Raw genomic sequence first — 19,149 nt, forward strand, 5'->3', positions numbered from 1 at the left:
GTTTTCACTAGACTTCTTTTGACTGCTTACCTACACTGGCTATTATGCTCCTTCACTATAGCAATATCACCAATAAAATAAACATGTCAAAATTCAGAAGCACAAACAAGTTCATCTGTGACACTAATTTTGCCTGGCAAATAATTCTTCTTGTTTCTGCAAGGGCTTCAGTTTCTTGTGGATTCAGAGCAAATTCATCTTTAATTTGATGCCTCAGTCTTATTTTTCTTTCCCAATCTCATTAGAGTAAAAATAGCAAGGATATCCATATGATTAAAGACTTCATGTGCAAGAAAGCAATCTGGTCATAGTGCTCCTTAGCTTTATGTACTTCTTTCTATTTGACAACATTAATTTGCCATCTGTCAGCTCAGTTACATAGTTTACTTGCTGCTTGCTTGGCGTTCACCTCCCCCTTTTTTGTTGTCAGCTGTTTTTAATAGTTGGGCCTCCTTGAGTGGGCCATTTATGCAGATTTGAAACAGGAGAAATCCTAAAAACTGACCATATGGGAAGCCACTTTGTACTCCCCAGGTTGACATAGCCATGCACAGTCCTCCAACCCACCCCACACACCCCAGCACTTTAAAAGAAATCACATTTTTTCATACCTCTGTAGCACCTTTCATCTGAGGGACTCCACAGCATCACACAACAAACACAAACAGCCCAAATTTGCTTTCCCAGGCAGCTCTGCTGAAGTCAGCTGAATTGTAGAAGACTTGCTGGCAGTTAAATCTAGCCCCAGAACTGTAACGAAACAAATGGAAGAGATTGTAAAAATAACACAAGAATGGCCAAGCAACTGCTAGCACTGTCCTCTGGCACCAAGGGTATCCTATAGGGCCACATGCGCTACATGCATGCATACTGATGGTATTTATCTCACACAGACGTCTGCAGTTATGAGCTGAAAATATTCCATAACTGACTTCATCAGTCTTTTGTGAAAACTGTCTGATTTTCTCAACATGTCTCTTTTTCATCTATAAGCCTTAACTCCAGGAAAAATAACTAGGAGATGGTCAGGAGAACTGGGAGATGTTGTACTACCAAAACATTTTGTGTTCTGGAGACTGATGGGCCCATCCAGTTCCCAACTTCCATTTCCCATCAGGCACCCAGTGCAGTGGTGCAATAAAAGCAGGCTCGCATCTGTAAAGCCCAATTTAAAAAAAAAAAAAAAAATTCTTCCCCAAACTCTGAAAACTTCAGAATAATCTGTCACTGCTAATACTTTATCATTATTACTGTTCATTCAGTATATGCTGTTTCTGAAAGCCTTTGTATAATATTTTCAGTGAACTTGCAAATACTGAAGCACATCTATAAAACTCCTGTTATTAAAATTAATATATTCTGTCCTCCAAAATCCACTGCAGAGTGTAGTCCACAAGTCACTGACTTAGTCTTTGTGTGAAAAAAAACATTTCCTAGCTTTTTTTTTTTTTTTTTTTTTTTTTTTTTTTTTTAGCACAGGAGGCATTTACAGCAGCATCTCTAAGGCGTCTGGGATAGGGATGGAGCCTAGCTCTCAAATGGACCAGATTCCATTGGTAGGGGCTTTTTATCCAGATCTCAAACACTCAACCATCCAAAGTCATCTCTGCTGTTAAGTATTACACTTATAAAAGGAGATACATTAGCTTAAATAACTTAAAATTATAGTAATATATCTGAACATAGAGCAAAGACAATTCTACCCATTTTTTCCACATCATTTCTCTGCCAGGTGAGGAATTTTGGGATATTGGGAAGCACTGAAATGACAGGGTGAACTTTGCTCCTGAGCAGAAAGCCAGTGTAAAGGCTCTTTACTGCTTAATTCATAGGGGAAACAGAGCTGTGCACTGCCAGTGCTCTGGTCAGGGGTTTCATTGCTCACCAGTGAAGGTGAGCACCAAGGCTGCAAAGCACTGTCCTTTGCTCTTCCTTCCCCACCTGAACTGTGCATGAGGAAGCATTCTTAAAAGGGATTTCATCCTCAGGATTAGCCAAATTACCTGCAGAGTGAATTAAGTGCTTCATAGCAACGCGAAAATTCATCAATTAGTTTGAACATAAAGGGTTGTTCTCACAACTGCACAGGGAGGGCAGGAGGCTGCAAACAGCTGCTGTTCTAGGTGATCTGCCCTCCTTCCAGCCTCTTTGCTAAGCGTGGCCCAGCACAAAGGTTCTACAATATCAGTAGAAGGTGTCTGAACTCAGACTGCACATTATGTGGATCGGAACTGAATACTATTTTCCTGGGTTTGATCCTCACACTAGGAGGAAAAGAAGCCACTGTTGGGGCAGCTCCTTTTTTAAAGAGTCCAGAAGACAGCTGCTGGTGATGAGGACACAAGGGTGATCCCTTCTGGGAGAAGATGATCAGTGGACTCAAGCCAGGCAAGAAGCCAGGCATGCAAGCTAAGAACACTTTCTATCATGATTATGATGTCCAGAAAAGACAGAAATGACTTCCCAGCTCTCATAGCTCAAGAACCCTAACACTGGTATAACCAGACACAAGAAGATCACCCCAGTGAAGGGAAGTCTGACTGCAAGACAGAGCCAAGCAAATACCTCCAGCACTGCTCCCCCGATGGGAGCGTGGCCAGATGTGTGCCTGCCTCTGGGGCTAGAGCCATCATGTAATTTATAACAGTCTCTGGACTGCTCTAATTTATGCTGGGGGCCGATGCACAGCTCGCTTCAGACAGAGTTCAAAGACTGCCTGGACACCAGCAGCCCCAAGCTGCTCTGCACGTGGTCTGTCCGCAGCCCGCACCCTGCTCAGCAGCTGCCGTGGTCCTGTGGTGAGATTCGTCCTCAAACCCAGAGCCGAGCTACCTCATACCAACAGGGCTGGTATCGAGCTGGCTACTCCACGAGGCTACCAAGTGGTCCCTCCGAACTTTTCTGGGTCCCCAGAGAAGTACTGGTTTGCTTCACTTGCCTGTAATGTACAGCCCAGTTGTGCAAAACTGTAACCCCACAGAGATATCCGAACATACTTTTTGCTTGACAGAGCTCTTTCCATTGGTGTGCAGCAAAGAAACTTAACTTAAGCTTGGTAGCTAAGGCAGCATTTCATAATTTCAAAACATACTCACCACTCCACACATTTCCAGCTTGGGTTGGATCCGGATATCCAAATATTTTGTATTATCTTTTGGGGCTGTAAGTTTGGCTCCGCTGCCTTGTGTAGGAAACATGCTGGTATAGATGACAGAAGATATAAAGGCAAAATAAATCCATCAACACTTTGACCAAAACAACAATAGTGGAAAAAAAAAAGAACACCAACATGGTGCTGCTGGCAAAACTTGGCAAAAAAAAAAAAATAAATCAATTTGAGACAACTGAACCATTTATGTTTACAATAAGGGCTGATGGCTTTTGGGACACACAGTCTTCAAAGAGACTGGATTTGTTTCAGAAGCTCATTCATTTGCATGGGGCTCAGTGAACCAGCCAGTCCTCCTCCTCTGTGGGAAGACTCATTAGCTACAGGGAAACTCAGTGTGAACGGGAGGTGTGTGTGGGGTATGGGTAATTACATAGGCACCTTAGAAATAAATCATGATCCTACTGTTGATATGATTGGAAACCTGGAACTGATCCTCATTTTAGCCTGGGAGAAGTTCTTCAGCAACACTCTATAAACTACAAAGAAAAGAAAAGGAAATTGACTTTAAAAACAACATTTTAATAATGCTAAGGTGTTGACAAAAATCTCAGCAAGCAAAGGAGCTCCGCGCCGGGACGGGACCGCTGCAGGGAACGGCTACGGCATCTGCCCACAGTATTGCTTGGGCCAGCGCTCTGGGAGCTCAGTGACTACAGCTGCTATCACGTGCCTGGAGACGATGCCGTGGTGGAAAATGGACTGCAGGAATATATAAGCTGGTATTGGTGATCACATTGACTATCCTCAAATGCTGCCCCGCGAGCAGGAGTGATGGTGGGAAGCGGGGAAGCCTCAGAGCCATGATGCACTGCAGCATCACGAGCCTCGAAATGGAAATTCAGAGCTGCTGTATTTCTGAGCAGGGAATCCCAGATGGATGAGGGGTACGCACTCCCGGAGCATGTGTGCCGTTAGCCCCACGTGCCTGAGATGGAAACTGGAGTGCAAACTGCAAATCTGTCTAGCACATCGACCTTGAGTCTGTAACATCCCAGCTGCGCTAGCCTTGCGGTGCACGCACTGCACAGCTAAACGCATGCATGCTGCAATTATTTACCCCGGAAATGTATAAGCCAGACTCCTGGTCACACTGTGCATCCTAAAATACACTCCAAGTTCCCCTTCTGAGTTTCAGACATCCAGACATCCTACGAAGATGTGATGCAGTGTCAGTGCTAACTGGGACACAGTGATGCTGGTGGAAAAGGATGGAGATGTGAAATTCCTCCTGGTTACACCAGCAAAATTCAAAGTGGGGGGGGTTTGTGATGCTCTTTGGAGAGCCTGCTTACACTAATTCTATGCACTATATTCAAATTCAAATAATTTTGACTACCTTTACGTCAAAGAGTGTCTCCTACAGTGAAGACATACAATGTCCCAGGCAGAAGATTTGTAACCTTTACTGATGCCAAGTTGACAGTAATGTAACAAAAATCATATTGATCCTGTGTAAGACTACGGTACAGAGTGCTCGCATTGATGACATGCTCTCTGCAGCAATGCATGCTGCTAGATCCAAAACCACGAGGGAAAGGCATTACAATCCTTAAGTGAAAAACTGTGTAATGCAATAAAATAAGCCACAGAAAAAATCACAAGAACACAGTGGCCCAGATTCTCCAATGGTGCACCCTGCTATCTCTTGACTGCTTTTGATAAAATTATGCTGTTTCCAGTCAGCTGAGAGTCTTGCTCTGGTCCGTGGATTAAGCAAAGGTTTTAGAGAAGCACAGTAACCTCAGTCATTTACAAAGAGGTGCTGCAGAGCTGAACATGCTGAGCTGGGAGGCTGGGCAGTGACAGCTCCAGGTAGCCTCTTCACCATTCGTCATGTCAGTCATGCCTAAGTGGCTTAAAGGAATTAGTTTTCCATTTTATTTGGGAAATTTTCCCAGAAAGTCTTGAATCCTGAATACAAATAAGAGTTGCTTAGAATATACTTGACTGCACTTGGCTACCTTTCAGTTAGCCGAGTAACTCTTGCACAGAGCAGCCCAATTTACTGCTGCTGGGAGCACTCGTCTGGATTTAGGCTCCACTTGTTGAGGAGCCAAACTGACTAGAGGTCTTTTGCAGGTATCTGCTAATTAGTATCACATTTACTACATTAGCATTCACATTTCTTGGTGTCAGACTCTTTGAATGTTGGATAACAGGTACTTACAAGAAGGTGTTGGTATTATTCAAAGAAGAAATCACCGCAGAGGCAACTCTCACAGCTCCTTGCCTCTCGCCCAGGCAGGCTCCTGCCAGGGTGCCCTGCTGCATGCTGCAGCCCCCGCGCAATTCAACGCACACAGGCAGTGCAGACCTTCCCACCAGCTGCAATGAGCCTTCAGGTATTAAGTGTAACAGCACAGATCATAACCTAGCAGGTAGGGTGATGTTTAAACCTAATTCTCATAGTCACTGGACATGCAGCCCATGACCATAACACAATTTATTAACCAAATACACCAGGCCTCTCAATGGACTTATGTTATTGATAACAAATTATCTCATGTGGGTGACGAGCATGTAGGTGTTGTTGCAGCCTTTGTGGTTCATAGCTGTACTGGTTTATGGCAAATAAATGCACTGATCCCTTCAGGCTATTAAACATAGTCCATCGCACCATCAGCGTTCCGCATTTCCATGCCCATATGGCCCAGGTAATCCCAAAGGTGCCCCTGCCCACCCCTCTCTATCTGCAGCATAGCCAGCAGGTAGAGCAAAGGTGGGCATCACCCTCCACCTCCTCCCACCCCTCTTACACCCACAGTACCAGGGCCTGTGCTGTTTTCACCAGAGGGCCAGTTGTAGAGTTACACCTACATGTATTTTGGTCATGCCCTGCTATTTCAACCTGCCACGAGGGAACTAAAAATCTGAAATTAAGAATCCTGAGGACCTCCCTGTCCTTAATGCACACTACTTTGCTGGGTCCCCTGCCCAGTGGGGTGCTGGCTGGGAGGCAGGCAGCAAACCCCGGCACTGCTCCCGTGCTCTGCTCCTCACTGTCTGACTTCCCTCCACACTTCTTCCTCTCGGCTTTCCTTTCCTTAAACTCTTTGAAGTTTCTTTTGCATTGTGGTTGGTTTTCAGATGCACCATAAAAATCCGCGTGCTGGGAATACTGTGGTTAAGACATGGGAATGCAAACATTGTGGAAATAACTTGGGTTTTGTTTTTCTTTTCCTTCCCCTTTTTTCCCTTCTATAAACTAACTTTTCCACTTCTTCAGTATGTTGGCACTTAGAACTTGTTTAGCCTGTTAATAGAAACAAGGACTGAAAGGGTCACATAAATGGTCTGTTTTGAAAAAGGAGTGGAAGTCTGCTGCAAGCTCTCAGCCAGGATTCGAGCAGGTAGCTGCTGGTGCAAGGCCCGTTCCCCTCAGCAGCCAGCTGCTGGATATTCGGCGGCTGCGACTCGTGACCCTGCACCCCAGCCCCTGTCTCCCACCCTCTGCCCCAGCGTCCTGCCCTCACTTGTCCCTCACCTCTCCATGGCTTTTTGCTGTCCCAGGGTCCTCTCCAGGGCCATCCCATGCCATCTCCATAGCCCAGCTACAAGAAGACAACCTTTAGCTCCTGCCACTGGCCTCAGTCTTACTCTTTAGGGGCCTCACTGCTCTCCCCCTGCATGGCTGGTGTTTGCATGCTTGTGCCTCCTAGATGAGCAGCATGTTTTAAAGACCACATCACTACATGGGTCAAGGCATCACACAGTCACCACAGTGAGCCACAAACCTCCCTCTCTTAAACTGAAGACTTCTGGTAGATTGAGCAAACTCACTGCACTGGTTCCATGGTAGTAGGCATTCAAGAGCTGGAGCAGCACGCTCTCTGCTCTTTAAAAGATTAAATATTTTAATGGTAGTAGGGTTCGGGTATCTTTCAGTGGTTCTTACAGGTCTGTCTTACACGACATCACAGACCAATTTGCTCTTTAAAGAGTCTGTTGTTTGGATTAAAGAATAAACAGACAAAAAGTATTTTCTTAGAACTGCAGTTTTTCTCTCACTGACTTCCATTAGCACATCTTTATCCCACCACACCCTGCCTTTATTTTCATACACCTTGAGTAATAAGGTGCTAATAGACCCCATCCTACCACCTGGAGAACTAAGACATAGGGATGCTAAAGAGGATCAGGGAGGCCCTGTAGGCGAGATGTTTTGCTATGCCAGCTTGGCCTGCCTGGCTTCTTCCAGAGACAGCCTGCTGCCTAGGAAATAGCCTTTTTGGAAAGTGGTACTTTGTTTTGTAGCTTTTTCAGAAAGAATACATTTACATAGTTTTTCAGAAAGGGCTCAAGATGTGTTACCGTTAGAAAAGACAAATTAAAAAAATCTCACAGTTTTTATAGTCTTGACCTGTATCTCCTGAATGATTTGGTCTTGGTGTATGGCGTTGCTCCTCATTTTTTCACTCTTCATCAGTCTTTCGGAGATGTCTGCATACAGCATGCTTCTAATGGGCTTTGGACACTGATGTCTGTTCCAACACACTTCTAGAAAATACAATAACACAAGGGTGATTTGAGCTCCTACTCTCTGGCCTATCTGCAAAGTGCCTGCTGAAGTGCTGTTGTAGGCAGATCATAATTAATAATTATCGTTATTTATAGTGGGGCCTGCAGAACAGAATTGAAAGTGTCATCAGATTTTACATCCAAAATATTGTCTAAGTTAGTGCTTTCTAATTCCCAGGCATTGCTGTGGGAAGATACAATTGCACATGTAAATACTTTCCCATGCCTCCTCACCATGTGCTTATTTAGCATGTGTAAAGCATATGGGAATGTACGTAGGGCCTCGTTGGAAATGTAGTGTGTGTGTAAATTGTTGCTTGTCTACATCTGTGTATCTAATTGCATGTGAAAATCACTACTTTAGTTGCATCAATGAAATACAACTTTTTGAAAATATAGCCTGCATGTGTTTCTCATTCATTTTAGTGAGGCACAAGATGATCCAGTTGAAAAACAGTAGCTAGGACCAGATGTTCTTCTGTTCCTCCAGCGTGAGAGAAGCAGCTCTGCCTTAAGAAACTCAAAGCTGCTTAGCTCAGGATGCTTGCTCTATCATGGGACAGAAAGCTCATCTGCTTCAGTGGCCTCCCTTTCCAAGGACTCAGACCTACTCCCAATTAATGGCCAGAAGTTCACCTTTGTTTCCAGTAATTTAGAATCAAGCACCAAGTTGTCCTCAAGTGCTGATGAGCAATGGGTAGAAATGTGGTTGTGTGGTCATTTGGTAGATTTTGAGCCAACCATGGGACACTCCTGGGTGTTGGCCATCTAAGACTGGCCATACGGCAGAAGTTTAATGTAATATATGATGGGAAGGGTAAGTCACCCAGCTTTGCCAAAACGTCATTTTTAAACTATGTGCCTAATTTCTAAACAATTGTGTTTTAAAGATTTTAATAACTCCTTGAATTTTTCCAGAGCTCTGCTGCTGCTGTGGTCATATTTCCAAATTCAATGTACCTCTTACTCCTCCACTTAAAACATTCACTTTTCATTTAAACCTGCAGGAAAAACAAAATCTGGATTACTTTCAAATTATTGGCCAAACTCAAAGAGACATCCCAGCCCTTTATGGGGTGCAGATAAAAGAGCTTACAGTCCCTGCTCTGCCAGGAAAAACGTTCACTTTCTGTGAAAAACATTAAGAAATCAAATGAAGAGCTTATTAAAATTTTAGATGCAAGAATTTGCAAATTGGACAGCGATGCATGCATATGTCAGACCCTTGAGATGAGATGGTGCCCGTCATAAACTGCTGCTGGATGCGTAAATAAGACTCACTGTTCTCTCCCACAACCGTCGTGGATTGAAGTAGGAGCTCAGGCTGAAAGCACTCTTTGTGAGGATCAGCTCCAAAAGATTTATGTGGAAGAACCTTTTCTTTATTTACCAGCTTGCTGAATCTGACAAAGTATTTGATAGCTTGGAGCCTCCAGCCTGAGCACCTGATTTGTAAGATCTTTTGTCAGTGATTGTACCTGCTTTGCTATTTATTTTTCAGTACCCCAACCTGCAATTGCCCTTCTGTTGTCTTGACAAAGGACCTAAAATGACAGCAACCCACTCCATACTCTCTTCCCTTCCATCTGCCTCAAAACTGCTGAAGATGGCTTTGATCCTTCAGGAGCTTTAATCTAGGACACATGAACCTAATCCTCAACTTTTCAAAGAAGTATTAGTTTTTCTAATCGTTATTCTAAAGTATGACTTATTCTTCTGAAGAGAGGTGTTTTAGTTGGCAGAGGTGTTCGCTAGACATTGCAGGTGTTGGAAGTGTAGTTGTACCCTAGGGAGTGATGACTATTAAAAACCGCTCCTTCTTACCCATCAGCTCTGTAAGGCTACTTGCATGACTAACTGTAGGCTGTATGGGGAAGACAAAAAGTCTCTATGCTTATCAACCTGATGGACCTTTATTGCTACTCTTAATAAATGCATAAGAAGCTTTGACTTTCAGAACCCACTCGAAGGTTGCAGAGTTAGCAGCTACAAAAAGCTTTTCACTTTTTACTAGTAAATTTGCTGCATTTGATCTGTAAATTCAGACACATCAACATCTTAATTTATAAATGCAAATATGCGAACAGGGCTGCTGCAAATAAGAGTGTGCATTACCCCAGGTTTGCATCCAAAGATGCTGCAGACATCTGCCAAGTTACACTTGGAGTTGGGTGAGAAAAGCAGTTTGCATTTTCTCCTTGATCACATAAAAACAGTAAGTGAACAGCTAGAGGATATTAAAAATAAATAAATATATTTGTAAGCCCTCCTAAATGCCCACATTAAACAGAGATCTGGGCTACAGTTTTGCATGATAGCTCATATTATTCATTGTCAAAGATAGGTGCACGGGTAAGAGTTTGTTTGACAGATGGAGAGACCACCTATCTTGGAACATGCTCTGCATGTTTTATTTTTCCTTTCTCCTAACCAGATCATATCCAGTTTACTAATAAATTCTGTTTTGAATACAACTTCCATAAAGCACTTGAAACATCTGGAAACCTTATCTGCATCTCTGTGCATATTTTTTGCTCCTATATAGAATCTTATGTAGCACACAGACAGTGAGACTATGAGCAGGTAAGATATTAAAATGTCTGAGTCAGACCAAAAGGGATCTCCACTACTTCACAACCATATGATATAAATCCTAATGCATCACAGATCATCTGTTTCACTCACACCTACCTCATGAATTTGTAGGTATAGGCTCTTTTCAGCCTGATTGGCCCTGTAGCATAGCTGACTGCTCTCGGAGCTCCTGCAGACCCCCTGGGCAAGCTGCTGGTGTCCTCATCTTGAACACCCTGACCTCAACAAGGCAGGGTTCCCATCCTGCACAGTCCTGCTTTTCCCAGATATACATGGCAGTTCCCATTACCTAAAATCATCTTTAAATGTCCTGGGAGATATTTCTTCTACTGTATCTGACTCAGCTCTATGACAACATATATGAAGAGAAAAAAAATATCTTAAAATCAGATTTCTTTGGACATCCACCTGGCTGACTTTCCCTCTCTAGCGTTCGTAGTGATGGAGTGCAAACCCGACGATGCCACATGCTTCAAAACAGTTCATTAATTTATCTCAGAATGATTTCCTAAGACTCAGCAGCCTTCAACCAAGCATCAAGAAAGCTCAGGCAGAATGGTGGTCGGAGTCTCCCTGCGCTCATTCAGAACATGTTATTGCTGATGTGGGAAGCAAATACAGCCGACCAGTAATGTCTGCTTCCAAAGAAAACACTCACTTTACTGTATCTGGTGTTTTGAAATGTACAAAAATAAATTATTTATTATCATGACTTTTGGGCTGAACCTATTTATATGGGCTTGCATCTGTCTGATCTGAAGACTGAGTCACTGACTGACAGACACCCTGTTGGCTGGTCCAGTTACTTACATTATGTCCATACTGTTCCAACAGTTTAAATAAAAATAGCAAGCTTGAAACTTCTCTGCTGGCATTTCTTCATAGGGACGGGGTGTTGCTTGAAGAAACATCAAATCACTCTTAAAAGAGGTCAGATCTGCAGGGTGAAATGGTAAAATTACTGGTTAGACTCACTGGCTGCACATTTCCAGCACAGCTTCAGACCCCTAAGCAGCTGTGCTAGATGCCAAAAGAATGGGCAAAGAGGTCTGGAGGACATGTGAACTGCTTCAGTGCATCCCTTGAACAATCAGTCAATGAGAATTAAAAGTCTGCTGAAGCCCAAAGCTTGCAGCCCTTCTGCCATTGCCAGCCACTTCCAGCCAAGGCCAAATGCACAAGCAGCTTTTCCACAGAAACCAAATTTATTCCAAATTTTTCCTCCTGTTTCATCTAATCGTTACACCAGTAATGTTACTTGAAATAACCCGACACCCTCACAGATCCTCAGGTGTGATGTAAAGAAAGGCGCCCCAGGGCCTGGGTGGGCAGAGAGGGATCACTTCCTGTGGGAACAGTTGAAATGTTGGCCTTTCTCCTAACTTGCTAAATTAGGTAGGATCAGGAGAGGACTGACAGTATGTTTTTTTTTCCCCCAAACAAGCAAAAGTTATGGCACAGCCTGCATTCCCATTAGACCTGTGCCCCAAAATGGCTCTTCTGGGGTATGCTGTAGCCATAAATGCAGCCCAATCCTAATAGTGCCGCAGCTAGGAGCACATAAACAAGAAGAGCCTGATATTTTGAAGGTCAGAGGCAATACTGCCTGCAGTGCAGGTATTACAGAGGTGTTTTCCAGCTTTCCATCTCACAGCCTCTTCCTGGAGACTTTAGTGCAGATACTAATGATACCATGATAAGTAAGGGATGCCCTAGGGCTCTAGGCAGCCTTCTACCTTTCTCAGTGCTGTGAATGCTACAATTCCTTACCTGGCACATCCTACTGATACCTATTTCCAATATCTTGAGAGCATGAAGAATTAACCACACTTATTAATGCTGTAATACAAATCTGGGTGTCTATCATCCAGGAACAGAGGAAAAAAAAAAAAAGAAAAAAAAAAAAAAAAAAAAGAAAGAAAGAAAAAATCACAGTCATGCCTCACTAATGCTAATTTGAATTGTACAGTATTTTCATGCCAAACACTCTGATCAGGCCACAGTTTTGGGCAGAGAAAGACACAGATCTTCCTCCCCTGTACGGTATAGAGGCACTGATGTACTCACAGCTTCATCAGGCATAACTAAATGGCTCACGGCAAACACCACAACTCACCTTTTGTCCAGGAGGAGCCCTTAATTCAGTGAGTGCACCCACCTGTGGGTTAGTTCTGTGTGTGACCTCACAGTTTTTTTCCCATCTGAAGGTGAAAATCAGTTTTATGTAACAAAATTTATGCAACAGGTGTCTAATCACAGTTTCTCCCTTTATTTCACAGATTACTTTATTTCGTAAAAGACAAAGCAATTCAGCACAGCCTGGACTGGTGTGGCCGAGGAGAACCGGCAGTGACGAGGAGGATCTCCTCCTGCTTAATACACACACACCTTGGGGCGATGGCCAATACCTAAGTGAAGTATAATATTCTCTACTTGCTGTGTGCTCGCAAGCATGGAAGACTATGAGTAGGATGTGTGCTTGTGGTTGAGGAGGTATGCAAGCTATGCTCAGTGTGGACGGAATACGCCTGGTGCTGAAAGCTGTGGGATGGAAGAATGAATGCAGTTGTATTGGGAGAAGGAGGAATGCTTACAGTATTTTGTGTCCTCAAATGTGGATTAGCTTGGACAGGGATGTAAGGTGGGAAAGATATATCCTGAACACCTGTTTCTACATCTGTATTTTTTTTCCCCATTTTGGAGGCAGCATGCCTTGCTTCACGCACCCTGTCCTCATTCTGCACTCGGGTCCTTTCCATTTCATGCAAAAATAGCTTCTCCTCCCATGAAAGTTGGTTGTGTTTCGAAGCGGGGCGCGGTGCCTGCATGCACGTGGTATGGCAGGAGGACACGGCACACATCTGCCTGCCTATGTCCTGGGGAAGCCAGGAGGCAGAGAAGGTTTTCTGCTGGGACCGAGCCTCCTGTGCAGCAGGGAGCATGCCCTGTGCCTGCAAACTTTCATCTTGCATGGTATTCACCACTGCTTTCCTTCCACAGCTCAAGCTGCCACTCAAGGAAGAGGGAATTTGGTCAAGCCAAGGTACTCACGACGGACTCTGGGGAATGGGATTAAGGCGGCCACATTCTCAAAGTCCCATGCAAAATGTGCTTGCCATGAGTTGGTGAACAGTGCTATTCTCGCTTTTGTCAGCAAAAGGAAGTTTAATTGATTTATCAAGAAGCTAAGGCTAAAAAATCTCTCCAGAGGCAATGGAGATACATGCACTTTCACTGACCTCTGAAAATACATGATTTATGGGAATACCCACTTATTTACCTAAATTCCCACAAACTGACCTGAAAAAATTAGCCCTTGATCTCTGATGGCAAGGGAGTCCACAGAGGTAAACTCTGAAGGACTGAAAAGCAAAACAGAATCTAAAGAAAACGTATTCTATAAAACTAGAAATACATTGAAGGGATAGAAAATAATTTGTACTAAGTAGTGTAACAGAATATCGCTTGGCAATGCTGTCAGGCTGTGGATGGACAGAGAGTTAGGGTTTCAAACTAGTTTTGTTTGGCTGTTGGTAATTAGGCACTTGAAAGGAAATTTGAAAACATAGTAATAAGAATTTCAACTCGGAAATGCAAAGATTCCACAGTCCTATAGCCACATCCCTGACCTGTCTTCACAGGGAACCTCCGCACGTACCCTCCTGCAGAGCTGCTTGGCTTGATGAAGTCACACTGCTTCGGAGATTACATTTTTACAGGATGGCTACCACCCTCCTGCACTATGCTGGGTGTCTGGTTGCCAATGCTTTGGATCCCAGAAATATTAGGACTGCAGACTCAAAGTCAAAGCCCTTTGTGAAAAGCACTATGATCTCTTAGAGCATTTCTACAAAGAAGACAGGATCTCGGCTCCCAGGATGTCCCATAAAATTAATGTATTAGGCTGCCCAGCGTGTAGTGCTTCTGGCTTGGAAAGATGGGGTTTGTTCATTCTGTTAGGTTTGAACCTGACATTCAGAGGGTGCAAATAAGATGCCCTGGCCTGCTTATCAGCCCCCACAGCAAACGCTAGTTTTTCAGCTTTCTTTAAAAAAATGCTTGATGAAATTTAACCTTTTCCCTTGTATTCCCAGCACAGCCAGGTCTCCTGGAATCAGTCAACAAATATGAAGAGAAACAGCTACTTTGGACTTCAGATCCAAAATGCGTGCTGCTTGACGTGTAAAGAAACCATTGTGAAATTAGGGTGGGCCAACATCAGGTCTGATGTGCAATGCTTGGGGTCTTGTACGGAGCTGGGAACTCAGGAAGTGGAAAGTAAAACCCCAGAAGTCATCAAAAATAGATCAGATCAGAACAAAACCTGTAAATTTGTTTGTCCAGAGGATGAGAAGTTGGTTAGGTCATATTCCATGGTGGCTCTGAACCAGGACTGGATGTGCTGTCATGCCTCAGAGGTCTAATTTGAAGTTACTCTTTGATCTCCTCGCAGTGTTTTATGTAAAGAAGCCATAGAGTCCATCCGGATCAGACCTTGAGAGCCTCAAGCCAGGTTTGGATCTGGACTCTGTGGGTTTGGCTCATTCCTAGGCGTAAGTGTGAATGCGTTTGGTGGTCTGATTCAAGTCTCCAGCAAACAGGTGAGTTGGCTTTGTTCAAAACCACTGCATAATTCTGCGTGATTGGCACCTTTCACTTAAAAGAAGCCTGAGCTATGTTAGCCAGCAATGACTTAAATTGGCGAAGGCCTGGGGAGGTTTGTATAGCAGTTGGCTCTGTTCAAGGCTTATATTCTCTGATTTTTGTGAACCTGAACCCACACTGGAATAGGGAACAAGAGAATAAACTACCTACCAAGCATCCGATACTAAGAACAATGCCATTCTTAAACAAACAAAAATCCATCTTAATGTGATAATCTTACAATAACCGATTATTTCAATGAACAAATGACACCAAGACAAGAAGTATCCCGGAGTCAGAGGCATGAACTTTTAGCTGTTAGGTCAACGGTAACATATCTTGTTTGAACAAGCCTGACAAAGATCTGCTGAGCAATATCCATTGGGGCCAACAGCGCTTGGCTGTCTGCACTGTGGTGGAGAGATAGACTTGGATAACAGTGTCACTCACTCCTCTGCTGACACCGGCCAAGCATAATGAAGCGTGGCCAAAGCCTTCTTCGGCCTAATGGCAAGAGTGAAATGCTGAAAAGACCTAAAAATGGCTGATATGGATGAATTAGAATGAAATGGTTGCCGTAACGATGATCTGAGACAGCATGTCCAGCGCTGAAGCCAACATGACCCCGTTCCAACCCCCTCCTTCCTCTCCAATGGCCTACATGCTGCATTTTCCTGTATGCTGCAAAAACTCAGGGAAGTACATCCAGCCCACAGCGGTGTCAAGGGATGTCTGCACCGCAGACTACAGCATAACACAGAGGTATCTGGATTAGCTGCAAAAGAGCTAATTTGAGTGCCTCTGGCCATGTAACTGCAGCCTCAGGATTTGCTTTGCGTAACTGGTTCCCATTGTTGTTATTTATTACTGGTAACAGCAGCAGCACTGTAACAGAGTCAAGGTAGACACTAAGGCCAGGGACCTGCTGACATAAACGCAGTATACATGTGCCCCCAAAACTTCTGCAGTAAGATCAGACACAGCAGGTGGAGATGGAGAGACAAAGAGGCTGGGCACAAAGAAACCAATAGAAGAGTTAAGTTAACTAAGTTAGTTCTCTTAGGAAATCCATGTTACTATTAAATGCAAATATTAGCCAAAAATGAAGACAAAAGTCTTTTTTTTTTTTTTTTTTTTTTCCTGTTTTGATGGAGATTTTTTCCTGGCTCTGATCTGAAAATGCAGAATGAAGGTTTCATTGGATGCATGAACCTAAACTATGAGGAGGTGTTTTCCTGTGCTTAAAACCCAGCCTGAGCTTTTCAGAAGCAATTGCTATTTCAGTTGTCTCACAAATCTGGCCCAGAGTGTATGACTTCTTGGCAGTAAAAGAGAGACCCAGGATATCACTTAAAACATCCAAATCCATTTTCAGGGAAAGATCAGATCGCCAGGTCAGCATCAAATCTCTGGAAGTAGACTCTCTTCTGGGCTGTGTTCTTCCTGCAAACCCACTAACGACAAATCTGTGCAAGGCAACAAATCATATTGTCCCCAGGAAGCTCTGTGTTGAACTGGGAAGCACAGATTCAGCCCAGGGAACATCTGGTTCACCCACAGGCCAGTAGGGATCTTTTAAACCAGTTAAGAACATCACCTTCTCCATCATTAGAAAGAGATCAAAAAAAAAAAGTAACATAGATTTTTTTTTGTTTTGAGCTAATTTAGAAAATGTCAGGCTATAACCACCAGGGCCCAGCACAAGGGGAATGCAATGGCTAAGGATGACTTCTAGGTTTAACTAAAGAAAAGAAGAAAAGGGATGCTGTGTGGCACAGCTCAATGATGGTAACATACTAGTGCAGATTAACACACTTCACGGTTCCTTGGTATTGGTTTGGCACTATGAATGACCCAAGAAAGAAATCTTAGTGTGTTGTGCATGTGGAATGTATTCAGAAGCTGAAGGGAGCCACAAAAAATAGTCTGATACATCTCTATTTGTAACATTAGCTGATGGCAGTTTCCAGTCCTTCTCTTTCTCCAAAGCATCTTAGAAAATAGCTTTTAAATTCATCAGATCTTGGACATGCAGCATGGGTAACGTTCCAGCAAGTAGCCGTTTATTTTATAAGGGGATTTAAATATTGTAAAACTGAATAAAATGCAGGTGTTTGCATTACAGACAAGCGAGCCTTGCCTAAACTCTACAAAGACGTGACTTCCAGATTAAAAGGGTTTTGCACACTTTGTGCTGCCTCAGTGTGGGGGGGTGGATTTTTGGATCAGGTAGTGCAGCACCTTCCTTGGGATGATGAACTCCCCGATTCCAATCTCTGCTCTGTGCGCACGTCAGGGAAACGCATACAGCAGGGCAGATGGTGGCCACATTTACATCTGCACAGTTCTGTAAACTTTGAAATTTGGCTGAAGGACTGCAGCAGCCGGATTCCCCAAACCTGAACAATTGCCATCTAGTGTCTGCAGCTGCCATATATTCCGATAAGGATGGACTCCAACGCTGGAAACCCAATATTAACGCTACTAATCAGAAGACCTAGCTCAGGCTGCTGTCAAGGGATTAACCAACACAGGAGCACAAAAACACATGAAAAATAGATCCACTGGTTTTCACAATGGATTTTGGTAGCAAGGAAGGAATTACAGCTGCCTCTTGGAAAGCTCCTCCAATGACCAAACCCAAACCTTCTGGCCCATACACAATCAACCTCCTCCAGAAGAGTGAGTATATGGAAAACTTTACAACAAGGCTTAATGATGGTGAAACTCTACTGCTATCAGTGCTTTACTCCTGATTTACACCAGTAAAAGTGAACAGATAGCCAAGGTAATACTAGTTAATTATTAAATATATAATCAGTGTAACCATGCCCTCTAGAGGACTAAGCTTACCTTCATAGTGTCAAAACCAGCCCTTGGGTCTCTACACTCTTAAGATGTGGGGGAAATGCACTTTGGAGGTTCTCATTTTCCTTCTCCACCTGAATGTAGATGTGAATCACCACTTCCTCACTGGCACCACAACCTATAGTGGGTTGAACCACCCCCCCCCCCCCCCATATGGCACCGATGGCTGGGTTTTAAGGTTTGTACCCACTGGTGCCACTGCCAAACAGCTCATTGAGCTAATCCCCACCCAGACACTGTAGGACTGATCCGAGTTCTTACTCCGTACAAAAGGGGAGGTTACTTCCATAGACTTTTGACAGTTTTGCAAAGCTTGACCCAAATGAAAATGTTAGGTATTAAAAAACAGCATTCATTTTCTTACCTCGTGCTTTCCACATCTTCCTTCCTTTTCTTTTTTTTTGCATTTGCTGGCAACTTCCCCAACTTTGCTTGGTCAGTGCGGTTTACATTCCCCGTTGGCCTGAGCTGCAAAAATGAGAGTGAAATCAATCTATGTGCAGTTTGTTGGCCGTGGCTGGGATCGCCTGAGTCTGCCGGGACGCTGGCAGCTGCAGCAGCTGCTAGCTGCACTCCTGGGTACTTGGTGCAGGCAGTGAAACCATCCTGAAGGAGCAGATAAATGGTTGTGGAGCTGGGCTGTGTTGAGCCTGTACACCTATGCTGAGAAACAAAATCCAGTGATGAACAGGGAAAGGGTGAAAGTTATGAGCTAAAAGGTAGAAACAAAGGGAAATTCTCCCTTACCTGTTTTAGTAGTTTTTTTCTGGTCCAGCTGGTCCACGGAGAACTCCAGATACTCCTTTGAAAGTCCTGGGTGCCAGCCTGGGGACACAGGTCTGGGCTGGTGGCCTCCTTCCAGGCTCCTGAGGGACAAGTCCACAAAAGATAGGACACCCCATTGCTTTCAGTATTTTGACATCTTTTTCCCAGCATCTTAAGCTTGTATCTCTAAATGAGACTGTTCTCCCAATAAAAGAAACATACGCAAAGCACAGTGGTATTCTAGTAGCTCTGGTGAGTAAACCCAAAATAGCTAGGATGTGGGATTCTCAGAGCCCGTACCATTAGCTTTGCTTTTTCATTGAAGCTGCTGGGATGTTACACACTGAAGGTAATACAGCTGTCAGATGTTGGTTTTGAAATACACCATGGATGTTTTCATTTGATTTTTTTTTGTTGTTTGTTTTGTTTTGATTTTTTACTCCCACTTTTCTCTGTTTTCTTTTCCCCTTTACTCCCAGTACAAGAATACGTGTTTTTTCCCTTGGTTACTTCCACTCTGCTGACCTGGTTTCTTGCCTCCCTTTGGAAGCGTTTGGGTATCTCAGGAAGGGAGAGAATGAATCAGT

Source organism: Aythya marila (assembly GCF_965140915.1).
Source record: "Aythya marila genome assembly, chromosome: 14".
Lineage (NCBI taxonomy): Eukaryota > Metazoa > Chordata > Aves > Anseriformes > Anatidae > Aythya > Aythya marila.